This window comes from Rhinopithecus roxellana, chromosome 10 (assembly GCF_007565055.1).
Source record: "Rhinopithecus roxellana isolate Shanxi Qingling chromosome 10, ASM756505v1, whole genome shotgun sequence".
Classification (NCBI taxonomy): domain Eukaryota; kingdom Metazoa; phylum Chordata; class Mammalia; order Primates; family Cercopithecidae; genus Rhinopithecus; species Rhinopithecus roxellana.
In genome coordinates, this window is record NC_044558.1 from 20,565,465 (window position 1) to 20,589,506 (window position 24,042).

Genomic DNA, 24,042 nt, shown 5'->3' on the forward strand with positions numbered 1-24,042 from the left:
CTCTGTCTGGGTCTAGCTCTCCAATCTTCTCTTCAGAACCTGGGGCTTTTCAGAAGAAGCAAATCTTTTTACCTCTCCGGGCCTCAGTTTCCCCCCTTGCAAAATGAGAGACTCGCGTGCTCTGAGTCTGATTTCTTAAGCCAAAACCTTGAAATGGTTCAACAGCCAAAGAAAGTAAAGGAGGTTAAATTATCTCATCTCACAAGGGAAGAGGCAATAGATGCTGTTTTATTTCTGATGTGAATAAGGAAATTTAGACTTAATATTTGTTTAAGTTAAAGGTAGCTACTAGTCGGAAAAAGCAGAATATGTTCACTGGGGGGAAAAGACCAAAAGAAACTTGAAAAAGTGACTCAAGATTGTAACAGAAAAAGGAGGAAATGTCAAGGAGGCATATACAAAGAAAGACCTAAAATAGGATAGCAGTAAGAACTGACATTCCATAATCACAATCAATGTGATGGGATTCTATGCTTCTCTTTAAAAGATATACATTCTTAGATAAGATCTAAATTCAAAATTCAACTGCATGTTGTTTGCAAGAGAGCCACTGAAAACCAAGGGACCCACATGTGTAAAACATAAAGGGTTCAATATGGAACTTGGTTAATCACATGCACACTGCGGTCTTTAGGAATGAAGTTGTCTTATTTGGATGTGACCTGTGCCTCTGTCCCAATGTGACCATCCCTTGCTTTTTAGGGAAGGTCATAGAGAAGCATGGTTTAAAGACAGTTATTAGGAACTGATGGTATTTAAAGGTATGGTATTCTTTCCATATACTGACTCATAACTAGAATTCTCCGTCAGTAGAAGGACATTGGTGTTGGAATCGCATAAAGTATTATTTCACCCCAGTTCCATCATGGTCATGTTAATTAAATGCTGGCTTTTGATCAAAGAGAGATATGCTATGACATTGGAGATGCTATACGCCATGCAATATAACTCAACATCTCCACTAATGTCTAATAAGCACTTTACACTAATACATTTAAACAGAATTCCTGATGCTGCACATCAAATCTGCTTCTCCTACAGACTCACCATCTCAAATGGGAAAATTGCTCAGGCCAAAATCCTGGGAGCCATCTCTTTCCCCTCTCTTTAATCTCATACTCAGTATATGCTGCAAATCCTGTTGGCTCAACCATCAAAATATACCCACTTCCAATGCTACATCTCTGGTTTCAACCACTATTGTTTCTTCTTTGGATTGATACAGTAGCCTTGGAGCTGGTTTCCTGACTGTAAACCTAGGCTCCTCTAGTTTGTTCTCATCACAGCAGCCAGACTGATCTACTATGTGCAATCAAGGCACTATGGTTGATCATGTCATTCCGCTGCTCACAACTCTTCCATAGCTCCTCATTTCAATCAGAGTTAAACCCAAAGTCCCCCCAGTGGCTTTGAGGTCCATCTGCTGCTAGCTCTGTGGCCCCTCTCCTCCCACTCGCCCCCTTGCCCACTTCACTTCAACTACAGTGGTCCCTTTGCTGTTTCTTAAACTGGCACTCAAGCACATACCAATCCCAGAGCTTTCGCTGTTCTTTCTTCCCAGAACTCTCCTCCCCCTGATATCCAGATGATTCCCTGCCTCCTGTTCTCATGTCTCTGCAAAAATACTGTTAGACTTTTCCTGCCCACCTATGTGAAATGGCAACACCATACTCCCTAGTTCCTCTGCTTTATTGTTTTCTATAGCACTTACTTTCCCTGGTATCTTGATACTTACTTGTTGTTTTATTGTCTATATTTTCTGCCTCTCATTAAAAAAACTCCAAAAATTAAGGCGCTTTGTCTCCATCACTACTGAATGCTCAGAACTGGAACAGAACCTGGCACTTTTTTTCTCCTCAACAAATATTTGCTGAAGGAATATGAACGTGCTTTGAAAATAATAAAGCACTATATATATGGATAATTATTATTTACATGGGTGGGCAAAATGAGATTTTTTCTTAATTTCCAGTTCATTTTTCGCCGCAAGATATCCTCTTGGCTCCATCATAAGGAGATTCTTCCTCTAACTACCTAAAGATCACATACTGCCAATTTTGGTCATGAGATACCCAGAAGTGACATTCAGAATAGCCTACAACCTGTTCTGAAGGAAACCATGGGAGTGGACCCAAAAACCCATCAAAATGATTTCAGCTGAAACCAGCATATACTGCCAGAGCAACCACAGCCTGGAGAAACTTAGGACTACTGATAGCAGTTCTACTGCACCATCGTCTTGTAAAACTTGTAGAGAAATAAGCATTGAACTAGGAATCAAAAAACCTGGTTTGCTGCCACTTCCCCAACTCAGGGTTTCTTAACCTCAACACTACTGAAGCCACATAATTCTTCGATACAGGAGATATCAGCAGCATTCCTGGCCTTTGCCCACTAGATTCCACTAGTATCTCCTCCCCACTCTTACCCCACCACCAGCTGTGGCAGCCAAAGTTGTCTTCAGACATTCCCAAGTGTCCCTTCAGGTTGAGAACCACTACTCCAACTCCTAGCTATGAAAACTGAGATAAATCAGTAAACCTCATGAGTGTTAATTTCTTCACTTGTAAAATAGGAACAGTAACACCTATCACATGCAGTAGCTTTAAAGACTCAAGAGATAATACATATAACAAGCACTTCACAAATTTTACTATATTATTATTATGCCTATTAGTTTTCACTCCTGACAAATGACTGGAACAATTTATCTTGCTCTGATAAATGACTTTGCTTACGTAGGCTACACTGACAATGGGCATATTGCCTTTCTACAGTCATAAAGTTGAGCTTTTGTGTGCCTTATCTGGCCACACCTGCAAGACACAAATTATCTCCAAATCCATTCCCTGGTTGGTTTCTCCCCTTAAAGAGCATGCCCTTTAAAGAGTACATTTAGAGCCAGCCTCCTCACCCATGGTTAATTCTGTGGGCTGTTTATCTACAGTAGGATTTATTTGAGTCTATCTTGGTAAATGTAATGAAACCTGGGTGTGCTTTTATGGGGACGTGAGGTGAAGCTAGGGACAGCAGAGAAAAGTCTTAGGTTCGTTTTGGAAATGTCATTTCAGAATCACTTAAATTGGAAAAGTTCTAGACAGTTCTAAAAGGAAAACTCCAATAAACAAACCCATCACAACAAATAAGACAGAAAACCCACGTCTGCTTTTTGGAGCAGAGGATAGTATAGCATTTGATGTGGATTCTATCTTGGAAACTATTAATAACCTGCCAATTTTTCAGTCCCCTGCCCCCAAGGACTAGACAACTGAATTGCATGGTAGACTGTATCTATTGTGATATTAATTTGGTCTTTAACTGGTGAAAAGACATAAATGAATGGATGGTAGGAATCTAGGAAGACGGATATAATTACCCCATTTTGCAAACGAAGAGACTAAAAGAGGTTTCATAGCCTGTTCAAGGTCACACAGATAATTGATGGAGCCAAGAGATGAACTCAAGTCAGCTACCTTCAGATCCCAGCTCTTTTCATTAAACAGTGCTGAAATACCTTAACATTCTTGTAGTTCATTTACCTGCCCCGTTATTTCACCATCTGCCCTAGAGAAAGGAATGGCAGAAAATATAAGCAGTTTTTAAGAGGATTGGCACATTTACAAAGGGCAAAGTCCAAAAACCTGAGAAAAGATGTTGGGTTGATGTTGTTGATACTGAAAAACAATCGGGCCTTCCCTGAAGCTACCACTGGTGAACCAGCACCAGGCAGGAGCTTCTTCATCTAAACTCTCAGGAGCATTCACATCTTCTCTTATAGAAAGTTTGAACTGGCCAGGCGTGGTGGTTCATGCCTGTAATCCCAGCACTTTGGGAGGCTGAGGTTGGTGGATCACCTGAGGTCAGGAGTTCAAGATCAGCCTGGCCAATGTGGTGAAATCCCATCTCTACTAAAAATACAAAAAACTAGCCGGGCGAGGTGGCGGGTGCCTGTAGTCCCAGCTACTCGGGAGGCTGAGGCAGGAGAATGGCATAAACCCAGGAGGCGGAGCTTTCAGTGAGCCGAGATCACGCCACTGCACTCCAGCCTGGGTGACAGAGCAAGACTCCATCTCAAAAAATAAAAAATAAAAATAAAAATAAAAATAAAATAAAAACAAAAATACAAAATACAAAAATTAGCTGGGCATGGTAGCAGGCACTTGTAACCCCAGCTACTCCGGAGGCTGAGGCAGGAGAATTGCTTGAACCTGGGAAGTGGAGGTTGTGGTAAGCCACTGCACTCCAGCTTGGGCGACAAGTGCAAAACTCCATCTCAAAAAAAAAAAGAAAGTTTGAGCTTATTGAACCTTAGCCTGCCAGGTAGGATGCATGCCATGATGAAAGCTGCCTCCACCCAAGGGTGAGAATCAGAGCATGCACAGAGTGTCAGGGGAGATAACTGATACAAAATTTCAGGGAGAATAAATTCAGGAGATCTACTGTACATCATGGTAACTATAGTTAATACTGTACATCATGGTAACTATAGTTAATAACAACATATTGTATAACTGAAAATTGCTAAGAGAGGAGATTTTAAGTGTTCCCACTATGAAAAAATAAGTATGTGAAACCCACAGCCAACATCATATTGAATGGGCAAAAGCTAGAAGCATTCCCCTCGAAAACCAGCAGAAGACAAGGATGCCCTCTCTCACTACTCTTATTCAACATGGTATTGGAAATTCTGACCAGGGCAGTCAGGCAAGAGAAAGAAATAAAGGGTATTCAGATAGGAAAAGAGGAAGTCAAATTGTCTTTGTTTGCAGATGACATGATCCTATATCTAGAAAACCCCATTGTCTCAACCAAAAGCTTCTTAAGCTGATAAGCAACTTCAGCAAAATCTCAGGATACAAAATCAATGTGCAAAAATAACAAGCATTCCTATATAGCAACAACAGAGAAGCAGAGAGCCAAATCATGAATGAACTCCCATTCACAATTGCTACAAAAAGAATAAAATACCCAGGAATGCAGCTAACAAGGGAAGTGAAGGACCTCTTCAAGAAGAACTACAAACCACTGCTCAAGGAAATCAGAGAGGACACAAACAAATGGAAAAACATTAGATGCTCATGGATAGGAAGAATCAATATCCTGAAAATGGCCATACTGCCCAAAGTGATTTATAGATTCAATACTATTCCCATCAAACTACCATTAACATTCTTCACAGAATTAGAAAAAACTATTTTAAAATTCATATGGAACCAAAAAAGAGCCTGTATACCCAAGACAATTCTAAGCAAAAAGAACAAAGCTGGAGGCATCATGCTACCTGACTTCAAACTATACTAGAAGGCTACAGTAACCAAAACAGCATGGTACTGGTACAAAAACAGACACATAGACCAACGGAACAGAATAGAGAACTCAGAAATAAGACCACACATCTACAGCCATCTAATCTTTAACAAACGTAACAAAAACAAGCAATGGGGAAAGGAGTCCCTATTTAATAAATGGTGCTGGGAGAACTGGCTAGCCATATGCAGAAAATTGAAACTGGACCCCTTCCTTACACCTTATACAAAAATTAACTGAAGATGGATTAAAGACTTAAATGTAAAACCCAAAACAATAACAACACTAGAAGACAATCTAGGCAATACCATTCAGGACATAGGCATGGGCAAACATTTCATGATGAAACCATCAAAAGCAATTGCAACAAAAGCAAAAACTGACAAATAAGTTCTAATTAAACTAAAGAGCTTCTGCACAGCAAAAGAAACTATCATCAGAGTGAGCAGACAACCTACAGAATGGGAGAAAAAGTTTCCATCTTATCTATCCTAACCTGACAAATGTCTAATATCCAGAGTCTACAAGGAACTTAAACAAATGCACAAGAAAAAAAACGACCCCATTAACAATGGACAAAGGACATTAAGACACTTCTCAAAAGAAGACATAAATGCAACCAACAAACATATGAGAAAAAGCTCAGCGTCACTGATCATAGAGAAATGCAAATCAAAACCACAATTTACCATCTCACACCAATCAGAATGGTGATTATTAAAAAGTCAAGAAACAACAGATGCTGGCAAGGGTGCAGGGAGATAGGAACGCTTTTACATTGTTGGTGAGAATGTAAATTAGTTCAACCATTGTGGAAGACAGTGTGGCAATTCCTCAAAGACCTGGAACCAGAAATACCATTTGACCCAGCAATCCCATTACTGGGTATATACACAAGGGAATATAAATCATTCTTTTACAAAGATACACGCATGCATAAGTTCATTGCAGCACTATTCACAATAGCAAAGACGTGGAATCAACCCAAATGCCCATCAGTGAAAGACTGCATTAAAAAAATGTGGTACATATACACCATAGAATACTATACAGCCATAAGAAGAAATGAGATCATGTCCTTTAAAGGGATATGAATGGAGCTGGAAGCCATTACTCTCAGCAAACTAACACAGGAATAGAAAACCAAACACCAGATGTTCTCACACATAAGCAGGAGCTGAAGAATGAGAACACCTGGACATAGGGAGGGGAACAACACACACTGGGGCCTGTGGGTAGGGGGCTGAGGGGAGAGGGAGGGGATCAGGAAAAATAACTAATTCATGCTGGGCTTAATACCTAAGTGATGGGTTGATAGGTGCAGCAAACCACCATGGCACACGTGTACCTATGTAACAAACCTGCACATCCTGCACATGTACCCCAGAACTTAAAATAATTTTTTTTGAGACGGAGTTCACTCTGTCGCCCAGCTTGGTGTGCAGTGGCACGATCTCGCCTCACTGCAACCTCTGCCTCCCAGGTTCAAGTGATTCTCCTGCCTGAGCCTCCTGAGTAGCTGGGATTACAAGCACATGCCACCAGGTCTGGCCCATTTTTGTATTTTTAGTAGAGACGGGGTTTCACCATGTCGGTCAGGCTGGTCTTGAACTCCTGACCTTGTGATCTGCTATCCTTGGCCTCCCAAAGTGCTGGGATTACAGGCATGAGCCACCGCACCCAGCTCAAAATAATTTTTTTAAATTAAGCATATGAGACAATAGATAAGCTAATTAGCTTGATTTAGCCACTCCACAGTGTTTATATATATATGCCAAAACATCATGTTGTACATCACACATATATACAATTTGTCGATTAAATTTATTTTATTTTATTTTATTTTATTTTATTTTATTTTATTTTATTTTATTTTATTTTATTTTTGAGGCGGAGTCTCGCTCTATCTCCCAGGCTGGAGTGCAGTGGCGCGATCTCGGCTCACTGCAAGCTCTGCCTCCCAGGTTCACGCCATTCTCCTGCCTCAGCCTCCCGAGTAGCTGGGACTACAGGCGCCTGCCACCTCGCCTGGCTAATTTTTTGTATTTTTAGTAGAGACGGGGTTTCACCGTGTTAGCCAGGATGGTCTTGATCTCCTGACCTCGTGATCCGCCCACCTCGGCCTCCCAAAGTGCTGGGATTACAAGCGTGAGCCACCTCGCCCGGCCGTATTTTTTAATTTTTAAACAAAATATGTACACCTAGTTCAAGAGAGGAGATGCTGGCCCCAGAGACTTCCTGCTATACTCACCCCTTCCTTACACCTTACACAAAAATTAACTCAGGAACTCCACACTTCTTAGATTCGTGACCTTACACAAATGACTTAACCCTTCCAAGCCTTCATTTCACTTATTTATAACATGGAGATGATAACATTGCCTATCACCCTGAATTGTTGCAAGGATTAAATGAGATGCAAGCAAAGTGTCATGCACTGCTGCCAACCCATATTAGATGCACAATAAATATAAGCTATTGTTACTATTAAAGGAGAAAGATTAAAATAGGCAACGTTTCAATTAACTTTAGCAAAAATGAACCTGAGTCTCTTGTATTTAATGTGACTATTTCCGCAGGTCAGACAAACATGAGATAGGCTACCCCTCACTGAATCATACCTTCCAAACCTGGTAACTGAGTCAACGTGATTCCCTTTAGGTTCAATTCCAGGCCCTCGTACTAAATTTGTCCCCAGTTAAGACGAATAGGTTGACCTCTCTGTCAACAGGGAGACTTATGGAGTCCATCTTGATTAATTCTGTTTCCACCAGGGGCTGAGCCCCATGGCTTACATGTTGAGTTTTTCCACTGTAAAGCCTCAACCTTCCCAGTCCCTGAAAGCAGAGTTCTATGACCCAGCCACCGTGGCTACCTTTCCTGTCTTTCAACACCTATTACCAGCTCCCTGACTACTTTTTCCTGGCTTTGCCAGTGCTAGTGCCAGTTTGATTTGAACTCAGCCTCTTCAAAGCTGTGGTAATCTCATCGCAACAATTTTCAGATCTTGCATCCCTAGTATACCCTGGTTAAAAGGTTCAGGAATCCTACAGATTTTTTCCTGGACAAAACTCTTTGAGAGGGATCTTCTAAACTCACACCCCTACGCACCAACCCTGGATGTGCTACATTTGGCTCCTATCTTTGACCTAGCCTCCAGACACTAAAGCATGGCATTTATGAGCCCAAGGGCTGCAGTCATACAAGGAGCATTTGAGTCCTAGGTCTGCCACCTACTAGCTGTATGATCTTGATCAATCACTTATGATGCTTTCTGAGCCAAACTATAAAATAGCTATAAAAACTCATACCCCTCAGAGTTGTTGTAAAGACTGAAAGAGGTAAATGAGATTTAGTTCCGTAGTTGTCACAGAGAAGTTTTCAATAAGTCGGTGTTATTCTTGATGGAAGGGATCTTTCACTGTAGCATATCCCCCCTCCACTGCAACTTGATGTCTAGCCATTCTCCACCTATTTAAACTAGACCCTTAACAAAACTACTTAGAAATTACTCAAAAGCCTAGATAATGACAATACTGATACAGGAGCTAAAAAGAAATTATTTAGGCAAATAGGGAGGGTAAGCTAGTTCCTCGGTAAGGTTTCCTTTAAAAAAAAAAAAGGCAGCCCCCAAATCATTTCTTTTCTAACAAAAAGCAGCCTGAAAAATCAAGCTGCAAGCATAGATCAGCAAGCTAAAAGCTTGCATGGGTAAATAACCTGCAGCTATGCCAATAGAAAAAGGCTACCTGTGGGCCAGGCATGTTCAACATGCCGGCTCCCTCGTCCCTTTTCTTTGTGAACCACATTCGGTAAGGAACAGACAACTTGGAACCGCCAGCTAGAGAACGCATCTGCATAATAAAAGACTAGGGTGGGGTGGCCAGCTTCTTCACAGGCTACGTAAATAGCACACCTGGTCCAACCACCTTTGGGCCCTATGTTAATCAGGCACCGCCTGTCAAGCTCGTCTGTAAAACCCTGTATTTGACTGGAACTCAGCCTTTTCAAAGCTGTGGGAGTCTCATCCCAACAGTTTTCAGATCTTGGATCCCTAGTAGACCCTGGTTAAAAGGTTCAGGAATCCTACAGGTTCTTCCCCTGGACACAACTTCACCATGAAACCAGAAGACCCACTCAGGCACCCCTCTCTCTCTGCAGAGGGCTATTCTCTTTTCTCTTTCTTTGGTCTATTAAACCTCCGCTCTTAACCTCATTCCATGTGTGTCCCTGTCTTTGATTTCCTTGGCATAGAACAACAAGCCTCGGGTATTACCCCAGACGAACGACGCTGCTTCAGTACTTCTAGGTCCTTCAAACCAAAGTTATCCAAAATCAAATTTGGACATACACGGTTGTTTAATATTTATTTAGAACTTCATTCCTTCAACAAATATATAATGAGCACCTACCGTATGCCAAGCACTGGGCCATGTGAGTATCAGACAGACATGGTACTTGCCCTCATGGAGGTTACAGTCCCTGTTTCCCAAACCAGAATTAAAGAGATCCTTTTTTGTGGAAAATTTTTTACTAATCCAGATTTGTGTCTAGCACAGTGCTAGCTGGTAAAATCATTCTTTTGCTAGTAATTCCCTATGTTTTCCAATATTTCAAACGTATTTTTGTTCTCATTTTAAAACTTTATTAAAATTGAAAAATGTGGCCAGGCTCAGTGACTCATGCCTGTAATACCAGCACTTTGGGAGGCCCAGGTGAGCGGATCACCTGAGGTCAGGAGTTCAAGACCAGCCTGGCCAACATGGTGAAACCCACGTCTCTACTAAAAATACAAAAATTAGCCGGGCATGGTGGCAGGTGCCTGTAATCCCAGCTACTCAGGAGGCTGAGGTAGGAGAATCGCTTGAACCTGGGAGGTGGAGATTGCAGTGAGCCGAGATCACGCCACTGCACTCCAGCCTGGGAGACGACTGAGACTCCACCTCGAGGAAAAAAAAAAAAGGAAAAATGCTTGCTGACTGCATGAAGGTAACCTTTGGAAGCAGGGAGGTCTGGCCATCTCGTTTTACTACCCTCATGTTTCTCCCAAGTAAACCTGAGCAAATGGCCACCACTGGCTCCTGATCTGTGGCCCAACATCTACTCTCCTCCCTCGAGGTCCTTTGCCATTTTTTCTCTTCTGGAACCTTCCAGTATTCCAAAATAAATACTGTATTTTTAAATCTGAAAATTCAGAACACATACCAGTTACTTATCTGGATTTTTTTAAACAAGAAAGGACTCCCAATTGCTGCAGTCTTTTAAAAAAGTAAAGAAATTTCTCTCTTGGGGAGTTGCTACATATGACGCTACTCTGTTTTGAAGGGTCTTAGATAAGTCTTCAATTTTGTAAAGTTTCAAGATTAATAATACCTTAGGGGGAAAAAATGCTGAAAGGTAGGCAGGTCTTGTCACAGTAAAAGAAAAGATTCTTTCCTGCTTTGCTGTGATTAGCTGCATAAATTGTGGTGCGAGTTCCAGTGCTAAATGAATTAGTATGCATCCCACCCAGAGTACTGTATTTGTTGAAGTAAAATGCTTACAATCTTTGCTTGGGGGAGGAAAAAAAAGGGTATGTCATTGAGTGAATATGAATTAATCAGTACTTTATAGACAGAACCCATAATTTTAAAGCAGGGGAAAAAAGCCGAGGCATTTATCAGGGTCCCACTCAGCAATCTCCCTCTGTCATTGCTAATAAATCTTTTATGAAATGGAGTTTTGCAATCTTTGCAGGAACATTACCCACCCCCCCACACACTTTTCCTTTGCAGGAAAAAAATGTTAGCGTCCATCTCTAATATTTTACCCTCCCTTCCTTATTTGAGTGTCCTATACTCAGAAAAAATCTCTGAAGCGCTTTAATTTTAAAGCTTTTTTCTCCCCCAATTTATAATGTTAAGACCTCTTTCATCAGAAGAAATAATTCATATAAGTCTTCTCCCGGGAGATTTAAGGAAAGAAGCCGAGTTTCAGGTGAGGAATGCAATATTTTTAATAAGTATAATATCCCAGACCTGCTAAACAATCAATATTTATAGATGGAGTGATAAAGTCCATCGGGAACTAGAGTTTGGAGATGGGTAAGAGGATAATTAAAGGATACAAGCTTCCAATTCAAATGTTTTATAATTTTCCTATCGCTACTCACAGAAGCAAGATTCTGCTGAATTATAGACAGGCTGCCAATAACATCATGATGCCCTGATTTAATTAGGGTTTTATGTTCCCACCTGAAGGTTAGGTTCATTAGCTGTAAAATAAGCCACTGGATGTCTGGATTAAGAATTAAAGGGAACCCTAAGTGTAGAGTGGCACGTAGCCAGTTTCTAGCCACTTAAACCGTGCAAATGGACGTGTGATCATTCTCCCCGAGGTTGGTAACTTTTTATTTTTAGTCACAAATCCACAGGCCATTTCTCTTGGTTAGGGCTGGGACCTGATGGCTGGTCGAAAGCTTAAAAAGGTACACAACTGAGGAACAAGTTGTTAAGAGGCTATTATGAAGGACTGACGGGAGGGGTTGGGAGGCGCATAATGATTTTGCCATTAAGCTTTCGTTCCATTTTACAGCTTGGATTTATTTATAACAACAGGTGGTGGTATTTGTGGGGAATTGCTTGTTTTTTCATTTGAGAAGGGCAGCTCCATACATCTGCTGGGAGGTGAAACAAAACCTTTTCCAAACACCCGTTTCCTCGCTTTGTGCATCACCATTAGGAAGGAAGAATTTGTAGCAAAAGGCCACCCTGCCATTATTTCTTCCTGATGACACTCATTTAGCAGCCATTAAAATGCAAATAGAACTATGATTTTTAGATCACAAAATTAACATTAACGGTTGGATGATTGATTAAAGGTCATGGCAACGGTATAACTTAATTTCTTAGATAATTGTGTTCGGTTTTCTGCAGACTGTTTGGGTTTCCAAATTAATTTTATCTGTTGTTGAACACTGACAGGTGCAGTAATTGGCACTATCTCCTTTGGGCTCATTTCTTCCCGTGCACCTCGCCCTCTTCTCTTCCCCGAAGCCATTGCCTACAACACAGAAGAGAAGGCCAAACTGGCCAGCTTGCATCAGTGGACTTATGCATCCGGGTGAGGTCACTGGAGGGGTTATTACGGAGCTGCAAAGCCCCAGATAGAATTTCATTCGGTGGCTAACGAGTTTTCCCTCTAAGAACTCCCTGCATCAGGCTCACTGTGGTAAAAAATGACCCCTGCCCCTCCCCTGGGCCTGAGGCCAGCCTCTTCAGATCCCTGACCAAAGGATCCCATCTCAGACCCATTTTTCTTTAATGGAGGCAATAAGCCATGGGATAGAGGTAATAATAACCCCACCGACTTTTCGTGTCACCTTTCTATGTGAGAGTTCAGGCAGTGACCCAGGAAACTGAGATGGGAAGTGGACGGAGATTGGGTCTATCTGTAGTGCTTCTCAAATGTCAAAAAATAAAATACAGATGATGCTTACCTGGCAGGCTACATACCTTCCTCAATCCCAATAAATACGGAACCCTGTATTGTAAAGCCAAGAATTCACAGAAGCAGCACCATAGTGCTGAGAGAATTAAGTTAAACTTTATTATAATTATTATTACTATTAACTCTCAAAATGATTTTTCCTAGAAGTTTCAAAAGACTTCATTTTATCATGATGGATTCTATTTTGCAAACTTGTGTCCATCAGCTAAATTCTAACTCAAATCATATCCTCTCCTTATAAAGTCTTAGACTAATGCTTCACAGCCAATTCCTAACTGACTGGTCCTGCCCTCTGAGAGCTTACAGTCTGGTAGGAGAGGACTTGCACGTGAAGCAATTAAAGAATAATGCAGAGTAGTATGCTAAGCCGTTTCCAGATGTAAGATCCTTAAGGTCACAAGCATGTCTCATCAGGCTTTAATTCAACACACGTATTCATTCAACAAACATATGTCGAACACCTTCCATGTGCCAGGCTCTGTCCCCCAGTATCTAGGATACTCTAGAACACAGTCCCTTCAGAATATAACTTATAGCCTCTGATGGGGTTCAAGGAAGGGGTAATAAGCAATAGACAATATTTAAAAGTGAGCTGAGGCCAGGTGCAGTGGCTCACGCCTGTAATCTCAGCACTTTGGGAGGCCAAGGTAGGAGGATCATTTGAGCCCAAGGGTTGAGACCAGCCTGGGCAACATGGTGAAACCCCTGTCTACAAAAAATACAAAAATTAGCTGGACATGGGGGTATGCACCTGTAATTCCAGCTATTCAGGAGGCTGAGGTGGGATGATCACTTGAGCCCGGGAGGTCGAGGCTGCAATGAGCTGTAACTGCACCACCGCACTTCAGCCTGAGTGACAGAGCAAGATCACATTTCTAAAAAAATGATAAAATAAAAGTGGCCTGAGCATAAAGGGAAAGGAAGAAGTACCATGGGCACTTGTAGCAGGCTTTGTATTCTCTGTGCCTCGCACAGTTCACAATAGGTCCCAAACTATTGCTTGTTGAAGCCATCAATCTCTTTATGAATGAATCAATAAGAGGCTATAAGGTGCCAGGCACAGTGGCTGACGTCTGTAATCCCAGCACTTGGGGAGGCCCAGGCGGGCAGATCATGAGGTCAAGAGTTCAAGACCAGCCTGGCCAACATGATGAAACCCCATCTCTATTAAAGATACAAAAAATTAGCCAGGTGTGGTGGCACGCTCCTGTAATCCCAGCTACTTGGGAGGCTGAGGCAGGAGAAACACTTGAACCCGGGAGGCAGAGGTTGTAGTGAACCGAGATCACACCATTGCACTCCAGTCTAGGCGACAGGGCGAGACTCAGTCTCAAAAAAAAAAAAAAAAAAAAAAGGCTATAAGGATATAATTCTAAGTTCTAGAAGAGTCCATGGGAGAAATGGGACTTCTAGGCCACCACACTGGCTACTGTCAATTCCTGAAATGCACAATACTTCTCTTACCCAAGGGACTTTATTCATGCCACTCCTACTGCATGACACTCCCTCTCCTCCTATAGGCCTAGTTAACATCTACTCAGACCTCAGCCCAAACGCCAGGACTGCAGGGAAAGCTTCTCTGACCTCCCCGTCCCCATCCGCAGAGCAGGTCCAGGGCCCAGGTGCAAAGTCCCAGCCAGACACTGAGGTGAGAGTTCCCACAGACCCCACCACCCTAACACCCTGCTACCACTCCCCCAGGGTACTGCCTGCATGGCACACACCACACAACTTATGCTGATTTACATGATTGTTTGATGTAACTTCTTTCCTCGATCTGAACTCTAGGCTCCATGAAGGTCTGGCGATGTCTGTTTTGTACCACTGGGCCCAGTTTGGTAGGCCTTCAATAAATCATCATTAACTGCATAGATAACATTTGCTGCATTCGATCTTGAAAAACGGAAAGCACCTAAACAAGCACAGAAGCAGAGGAGCAAGCAGGGAAGGTGGAAAGAGTAGAGTGTGTTCCCTGGGTCTGTGCACAGTGTACACAAAGTGTTTCACTAGCTGTCTGGCTGGGGCTCAGATGGAGCAGAGCAGACAGTGATGAGGCTGGTGCTTCCTGGTTGCCAGCTGTTAACCCTTGTTTAGTTGCTGGGTTGCGGACAGATAGATGAGTCCCAGGCAAAAGCACACCTTGGTTTGTGGGGGTGACAGTGCTTCTGGGACAGCAGCTATCTACCAGTGGTTTAGCAATCTGAAGACTATGAGAGGGTACCAGCGGATGAGAGCAACCTTGAGACAAAATCTGCACCCCAGGGGACTATACCCATGTGGCCAGAAAGGAAGATAAGCTAAATTATGAGCAGACTTAAAACTCAGGCATAGGCTTTTGAGCTCGAGTGCAACAGGCAACATAGAAAGTCACTGTAGATCCCTAAGAAACGGGAAAATGAAGAAAGGCGTATTTTTAGAAGGACTGATTTCACAGTGCAAGTCAGATAATGTGCTGGGCACCAGAGAACAAAAGGTGATACACAGATTTAGGCTTTTCCAGAACTAAGTTTCCCATTTAACAAAGCTGGGAGATTCTGAATTTCCCAAGTCTAAGTCTCCACGCTCAGCTGCTAAGAAGATGGTTTCGTTGGTTTCCTCTTCTGGTTTGTAAGCTCCCTAAAAGCAACTCCCCACACCCTGAATGATGAAGACAATGTCTAGCCCTTAGTAAATGTCTGTTGAATAGATGAACGAGTGAATTGTTCTATTAAAACACAAACATAAAAAGCAGCCCGTAACTCTGTGCTGTAATGCAAATCCTCCCTCCTCTCCAATTATTTCCTTTTTTTTCTTTTCTTTTCTTTCTTTTTTTTTTTTTTTTTTTTTGAGACAAAGTCTCACTCTGTCCCCAAGGCTAGAGTGCAGTGGTGTAATCTCGGCTCACTGCAACCTCCGCCTCCCGGGTTCAAGCAATTCTCCTGCCTCAGCCTCCCAAGTAGCTGGGATTACAGGCATGTGTCCCCACGCCCAGCTAATTTTTATATTTTTAGTAGAGACGGGGTTTCACCATGTTGGCCAGGATGGTCTCGAACTCTTGACCTCAGATGATCCACCTGCCTCAGCCTCCCAAAGTGCTGGAATTATAGGTATGAGCCACCACGCCCGGCCCTCCCTAATGATTTCTTAAACAAGTTTCCCCAACGAAGACTTGTGGTTTTATCAATGTTGCCAGGACCAAAGGCAGCCTAAGTTTTCCCCTCTCTCGACTGCAATTTAATACAGCTCCTTCCTGAAGTGAGACCAGTCCCTCTCTGAATTCAACACAGTCCTCCTCCTTGGCAAACACTAACTTGGTAAGTTGTATTTCATGAAGTTAACCAGGCTCATTACAGAGAACATATTTCCAGGAGGAAGGATGTTAATTTCTTCCACATACAAAGAACAAAAATCAATATCGTAAATCCAGGAAATCTCCCCTAAATGTCTCCCCCATCATCACTCTCGCCTGTGCTCTGTGTAAATATCATTATGACAGGTTAGCTATATTTCTACTCAGGCAATATGATATTGAGGTGACTGCAAGACAAGTCATGCTGCCAAGGTGAGGAGTATTGGCCAAGATGTTATTCCTCAAGGAATTTTGTGACATTGGAATTCCGTCAAATGGAGCTGAATGTATGTTCATCTTTTAAACTAGCCCCAGTTCTGATCCTCAGCCTGCTTAGAACACGCTGTACTTGAAGAGTGACCTATAGATTTTCATCGTGAGTTTGAGGTGGATAAAAAGGAAGTGGTTTTCTAGGGCATGTTTGGATCTCAATATATGCATTTACTGGAATATGTAATAAACACAAACTACACACACTATGTGAGTGATACATTAAAAGGAGGGATGCAGGCACCAATTTTGCACGAACTGACAGTTTAAGTAAGCAAATAGAGTTGAAACTAAGACTTAGTTTTAATTTTAAAACACACACATCAGAGCCTAGTAAATTCCTATGCAGAAACGTGAAATCTCCAAGTAATGTTTTTTCTACCACCTTTTGAGAGCCCCTTAACCTCATGTAGCCCTAGAGGGAAGAACACAGCTTCATTTTAGGAGTAAACAAGAATCTAATTTTAGAAATCCTCCAAGATGTTGACCTTTGTATTGGGATCTGTCAGTCTAAGACCCTGGGTCTTGGATGGGTTATTATAAATTAAAATCTAATACGCCTTCCTTCTCTCTGGATCTATAATGCCTCATTCCATCAGCAACGTCCAGCTTAGGTGTGCAATACAGCCCCATGAGGTAGACTGCAAAATCTGGTGACTTCAGCATCCCAAGGGCATAGACAAAATTAATTAAGGCGCTGCCACAAATATTAGCCCTCCTTGAATCCTCCCTCCCAAGTTTATTTCTAATTATCTCCCATTGAGTCAGGTCTCCAATGAGTCAAAATTTTTATTAGATTCTAGAAGCCTATCTCCTGACAGCTTCAAAGGATTTTTATATTTTAGCATAGTTGATTCCCTCTAATATGCTTCCATCTCTTAACTAATCTCTGTCTTGAATCATATGATAAAACTGTAGAGTAGAAAGAGTCATTTGAGGTCACCTAGCCCAATTCCATCTGATTATAGACAAGGAAACTGAGGCCTGAGGAAGTTTGGTATCTTAAAGAATATGAGTAAATCACCAAGGCAGAAACAATGCTACAGAGATCCACTGTTGGGTAGTACCAAGACCAAGCTGGAAATGGTCTAGAGTAAAGGCCTACATACTTTGACATTTTGGACTATTTCATCCAAAGGTTAGCCTATGCCCAATCATCCTACATAAGGCCCTCCTGTCAACAAACCCAATCCACACACTCAGAGCCTCCAACTGACATTTGGTGCCTGCTTCATGAATGTGGACAGACCAATGTCTTTAGGTTCCTTTTGTTTTGCTTGTTTTTAGTATGCTCTTCTTTCTCTTAGGACAGGAAAACATACTGAAAACAAAGCAAAACAAAAGGAACCTAGAGACAACAGAAAATTCAAGAAACAGAAGAAAATCTCAAAAAACATAAATCCTCAAGGCAATATTTCATACATAAAATATGATGCTGCAAAAGGGAATCTATTAAAGAACAAAAATGAGCTCTTAGGAAGACCATGAAGCAAATAAACAACTGGAGTTTGAACAATCAAGCCAAAAATCTCAAAAATAGTAAAACAAAGAGATAAAGAGAGGAAAACTTGGCCAAAAAATGATGTGTGCTAGGGGGTTAATCCAAGAAGTCTACCATGCAACCAACAGGAGTTCCAGGAATTTGACACAAAGAAAAATGGAGGGAAGGGAACTATTCGAGGCATAAAACAAGCACATTACCCAGGACTGTAGGTAGAAGGCTCTGCTGAGAGAGCTCCATGTGGGCTCAACACCACAGTACAGCCCTGTGGATGCCGGAAGGCCAGACATAAAGAGAATTGGAGTGCTTTTGAGAATAGAAGTAGGATGTTCATCAAAGGATCTGGAATCTGGATGACTGTGGACTTCTAGACTTTGGAAATAAGAAAATAACGGAGCAATGCCTCCAAAATTGAGAGAGAAGATTACCTGGGCTGGGCGAAGTGGCTCACACCTATAATCTCAGCACTTTGGGAGGCCAAGGCAGGGGGATCACATGAGGCCAGGAATTTCAGACCAGTCTGGCCAATATGGCAAAACCCTGTCTCTACTAAAAATACAAAAATTAGGCTGGGCGTGGTGGTATGTGCCTGTAATCCCAGCTACTTGGGAGGCTGAGCCAGGAGAATGACTTGAATGGGGCTGTGGAGGTTGCAGTGAGCCAAGATCATGCCACTGCACTCCAGCCTGGAGGACAGAGCGAGACTCCATCTCAAAAGAAAATACAAAAATACAAAAATTAGCCAGGCATGGTGGCACACGTCTGTAGTACCAGCTACTTGGGAGGCTGAGGCAGGAGAATTACTTGAACCCGGGAGGCAGAGGGTGCAGAAAGCCAAGATCGCACCACTGCACTCTAGCCTGGGCAGCAGAGTGAGACTCGGTCTCAAAAAAAAAAAAAAAAAAATTATTTGAAGCCTAGCATTCTATTCCAACCAAATGATGAGTCTAATGTGAGGATGGAATATTGACATTCTCACACAAGGAAGGTTCAGCTTGTATCTCCTATGCATTATCTCTTAGGAAGTTACTGAAGGATTAGGCTTTTGCAAAAGGAGAGAGAGAAAGCAAAAAGAGGAAGACAGGGTTTTCAGAAAAGTGACCCACCAAAGAAGGGTGGTGGAGGGAAGTCCAAGGGAGAGAGCTGTGAAGCAGGCCATGGAGGAAACAACAGGAGAGAGGACTCATTATCATATTATATTTGATTTGGGGAGAGGGAGGCACAGTTGACTGCCTACCCACAGCCATTTCCCACCTTTGTCCATGCCACTGGATTTTGTCTGGGCAGCAATCTGCCCAGCTCCCATGGATGAACTGAGACTGGCCTAAACCTTACACTAAGACTTAGTTTTAATTTGAAAACACACACATCAGAGCCTAGTAAATTCCTATGCAGAAATGTGAAATCTCCAAGTAATGTTTTTTTCTACCACCTTTTGAGAGCCCCTTAACCTCATGTAGCCCTAGAGGGAAGAACACAGCTTCATTTTAGGAGTAAACAATAATCTAATTTTAGAAATCCTCCAAGATGTTGACCTTTGTATTGGGATCTGTCAGTCTAAGACCCTGGGTCTTAGATGGGTTATTATAAATTAAAATCTAATACGCCTTCCTTCTCTCTGGATCTATCATGCCTCATTCCATCAGCAACATCCAGCTTAGGTGTGCAGTACAGCCCCATGAGGTAGATTGTTGTGGTTGCCAACAATTCATCTAATAAAGGCATGTGACCAATTCTGGCTTATGAGGGCAAGACTTCAAGAGGATTCTAAGAAAGAATGTGATCCCTAGTCAAAGAACAACAGAAGGCAAAGGCTCAGTTTTGGCTCCTGCCATCCTCCTTCCTGCTTCCTGCTTCCTGCTTATGTAGAATAAGAACATGCTCCTTGGAAGTGCAGCAGGGGTCTTGGGACCACCAGAAGAGATCTAGCCAACATACTGATGATGGCAGAAAAAAAGACAGGGACAGCCAGGTCTTTACCTATCCCAGAACCACCTACAGACATGATTCTTATTTTATGAGATGATTCTATGTCTTTGTTTTTGGTGGTTGTTGTTGTTTGGGGGTTTGGGGGGTTTATTTGTTTTGTTTCTGTTTTTGGTTTTGAGACAGAGTCTTGCTCTGCTCTATGGCCCAGCCTGGAGTACAGTGGTGCAATATCGGCTCACTGCAACCCCCGCCTCCCAGGTTCAAGTGATTCTCCCACCTCAGCCTCCCGAGTAGCTGGGATTACAGGTAAGCACAACCACATCTGGCTAATTTTTTGTATTCTTAGTAGAAACAGGGTTTCACCATGTTGGCCAGGCTGGTCTCAAACTCCTGACCTCAGGTGATCCACCCGCCTTGGTCTCCCAAAGTTCTGGGATTACAGGCATGAGCTACTGAGCCTGGCCATCTTTGTTATTTAAGCTATTGTTAGTTGGGTGTTCTGTAACTTGAGGCCAAAAGCATCTTAGCTGAGATGCTGGTATTAAAAATATCATGGACAGGCTTTGTTACGTGAGAACACTGTTTAAAAAAAAAAAAAACTAACAGTGGGTACACTGAAATCTGAGCAGATAAAAATGAGCCCATCATTTACTCCACAAGGAATGGCCAATGAACTTGTGGAAAGATGTTCAGCCTCATAGGTAAAATGGAAACACAAAATTGAAATCACATTTAGATACCATTTTATGCCCATGATACTGGAAAAAAAACGAATAATAAAAATCTGATCGTTCCAGAAAAACCCTCAGGCAGCAGGTATGCAGGGAAGGGAACCTCGGGGCTGTGGCTGTCAGTGGCCTGGGAAGCCAAATTTGCAGAGTTTCCTTTTGATGCCACCTGCCGCTGGGTCTGAGGCTTCCCTCCGCTTCCTCTCCACTTTCCTCATTCCTGACTGAGCCCCAGGCAGAAGCTGCGAAGGCGAACCGGCTTTGGAAACATACACATGTAACCACATTCTCACCCTTTTGAATTTAATTCCACAGTATAATTAAGCACATATACTGCACACGCACGGCTATAATACCAGCTGTCGGTTCAATTTGAAAGTGTACATTAAACAAATCCAAGTAAGAGGCAACAATCTCTGAGCCTTAGGCCTGGGGGAGGAGCCACTCGGCAGCCCCACGGAATGAACATTCCGTGTGACACACTGCCACCCAGTGGCCACAATGGAGCCTGTCAGAACCAGGAAACTGATCCGCGCTTTGGTTGTCCTTGGACCTGAAGCGCCTTGCAAATGCTCAGAAATATTCTGAACCAAATAGAGTTGAATTAAATGTAATTGGGCCAGGCGTGGTGGCTCACGCTTGTAATACCAACACTTAGGGAGGGCGAGGTGGGCGGATTATGTGATGTCAGGAGTTCAAGACCAGGCTAGCAACATGGTGAAACCCTGCCTCTACTAAAAATGTAAAAAATTAGCCAGGTGTGATGGCGCACGCCTGTAGTCCCAGCTACTTGGGAGGGTGAGGCGGGAGAATCTCTTAAACCTGGGAGGCGGAGGTTGACTCCATCTCAAAAAAAAATGTAATTGAGTTGGAGTAAAGAGAAGTGAATTGAATTAGCATAAAATGAACAGGGGTATTTTGGGACAAAGACCAGGCTTTGGGGAACTATTCCTAAACCCATGCAAGCACTGTATACTTTAGGCCAAACGGAAGCATCCTCCCTGCATCTTGCACCAAGGTGAGGGTTTCGTCAGAAAATATCTCAAAAAGTCAGGTGTCGGTGTATGTTCTGGCTAAATGATGGTCAGATGGGGTCCACCAGGTCTACAGTATAAAGCCAGTTTCTAACACTTTACAAATAAATACTGAATAAACAAATACAGGCCAGGAGCGGTGGCTCATGCCTATAATGCCAGCACTTTGGGAAGCCGAGGCGGGCGGATCACCTGACAACAGAAGTTTGAGACCAGCCTGGCCAACATGGTGAAACCCCATCTTTAATAAAAATACAAAAATTAGCTGGATATGGTGGTGCATGCCTGTAATCCCAGCTGCTCAAGAGGCTGAGGCAGGAGAATCGCTTGAACCCGGGAGGCCGAGGTTGCAGTAAGCGGAGATCACGCCACTGCACTCAGCCTGAACAACACAGTGAGACTCCGTCTCAAAACAAATAAATACAGAAATAAACAAACACGTGCAAACAAAATACGAACTCAAACCTTAATAAACAGGCTAAAATGAAAGGAACACTTTCTCAGCTGCCACCATCAGTCTTGGGAGCCCCTTCCTTGGTATCCAGCTGCACCTAGAACCCTTGACTCCCATTTCAGCTATTTCTGCTTTGTGTCATGGTGGCAGGTTTAAAGACTTCTCCCCACCTGGGTTGTGAACTCCCATATTTCCTTAGCACCATGCCGATAATATAACAGACAAGAAAGGGGAGGGAGAAAGGGAGGAAGGGAGGAAGGGAGGATGGGAGGATGGGAGGCAGGCATCCTTACTGTAGCACTGATATATAATTTCAACAGAAACCATTTCTTCTGTCTGTTTTGACACAGGCCTGTGATCCCCTAAACAGAACTTCTGCCATTTTCCTGAGGCTTTCTGGCTGTAGGTGTGATCACAATTACAAGCTCTCCAAGTTCTTATTTGGCTTCAAAAAGATCCCCTAGTTTTTCTTTTGCTTTTTGTTTAATTTGGTCTAGTTTCTTCCTGTTTTCAGGTAGCTTCCGAACATGCTGCATGGTGTGGAGTAAATCTATAATGAGGTGGAAAAATAACACCCAAAGTTCTTGACAATTTACAAACATCTCATTTGGGACTGCAGTGAGACGGGGCACCGTTTCACAGATATGGAAACGGAGACCCGAGAAATTAGAGGGCTTGCCCTAAGTCACAGGCAAAGTCCACAGTAGCACAGAGACAAAACTGAGGTCTCCTCACTAGCTGAGGCCACCTTCATACCTAGCAAACTTCCTGCAGGTTCAGTACAGTAGGGCCCCCCACTAGTTTTACTCATAGACACAGTGTTTCAGCAGAGATGTTATTCTAAGTCCTAATCTGGGACCTATTTTGTTGTTGTTGTTGTTGTTGTTGTTGTTGTTGTTGTTGTTGTTGAGACGGAGTCTCGCTCTGTCGCCCAGGCTGGAGTGCTGTGGCCGGATCTCAGCTCACTGCAAGCTCCGCCTCCCGGGTTTACGCCATTCTCCTGCCTCAGCCTCCCGAGTAGCTGGGACTACAGGCGCCCGCCACCTCGCCTGGCTAGTTTTTTGTATTTTTTAGTAGAGACGGGGTTTCACCGTGTTAGCCAGGATGGTCTCGATCTCCTGACCTCGTGATCCGCCCGTCTCGGCCTCCCAAAGTGCTGGGATTACAGGCTTGAGCCACCGCGCCCGGCCTCTGGGACCTATTTTTGAGGCATTTCTTCCTTGTCTTTTCAAAAAATCCTCACCACAGAAGCCAAAGGCTTGCCTTCGAAGCTGTGATTGACCTCCTGTTGAGGGCTCAGCTGCTCACACTGGGTCTCTCTCTCTGCTGAGTCATCCTTCTTTCCTTCCCACTTCCCCCCACGGCATCTACACTCAGACCACTTCAAAGTTATCTGGGGCTTCTCAGATCTTTATGCCTTCATGGTCCTCTAGAATAAACTATTTACCAGAGATAAACTCCCAGGGAGAAATTTTGTTAAATCAGACATGAATCACGAGTAAGGATGGTTTTAAAGGAAATAAAGGCATTCTAGGGAGAAAAGAAGGGCAGGGGAGTCTTTGTTGGGAAGAGTATTTAAATTAAGATTTTCATTTACAGCGCCGATGAGTCCGAAATGAAAGCAATCACCACCATGAGAAGAAGCTATAGCTGCATATTAATATTTTTAAATTCCTCTTTTCTTAAAAGAGTCATTACACACACACATACACACACACACATTGCGTGCACATACACACACATACACACACACTGCACCTACACGTCTGCCATGGAAACGCTCCTCTTACTTTAGGTAGTTTAACTCCTCTGTGAAATTCTCCCTGTTGGCTAAAGTACCCCCTCTCCTGCCCACATCCCTACCCTCTCCTGCCCACACCCTGCTCAATCCTTGCCTATATTTTGGGCGCCTCACTAGCCTATAAGCTTCCTGAGGTCAAACATGCCATGACAGAATAAATCATCCCCCTTCGGAGTTCAGAGAACAATCAAAATGATTCTAG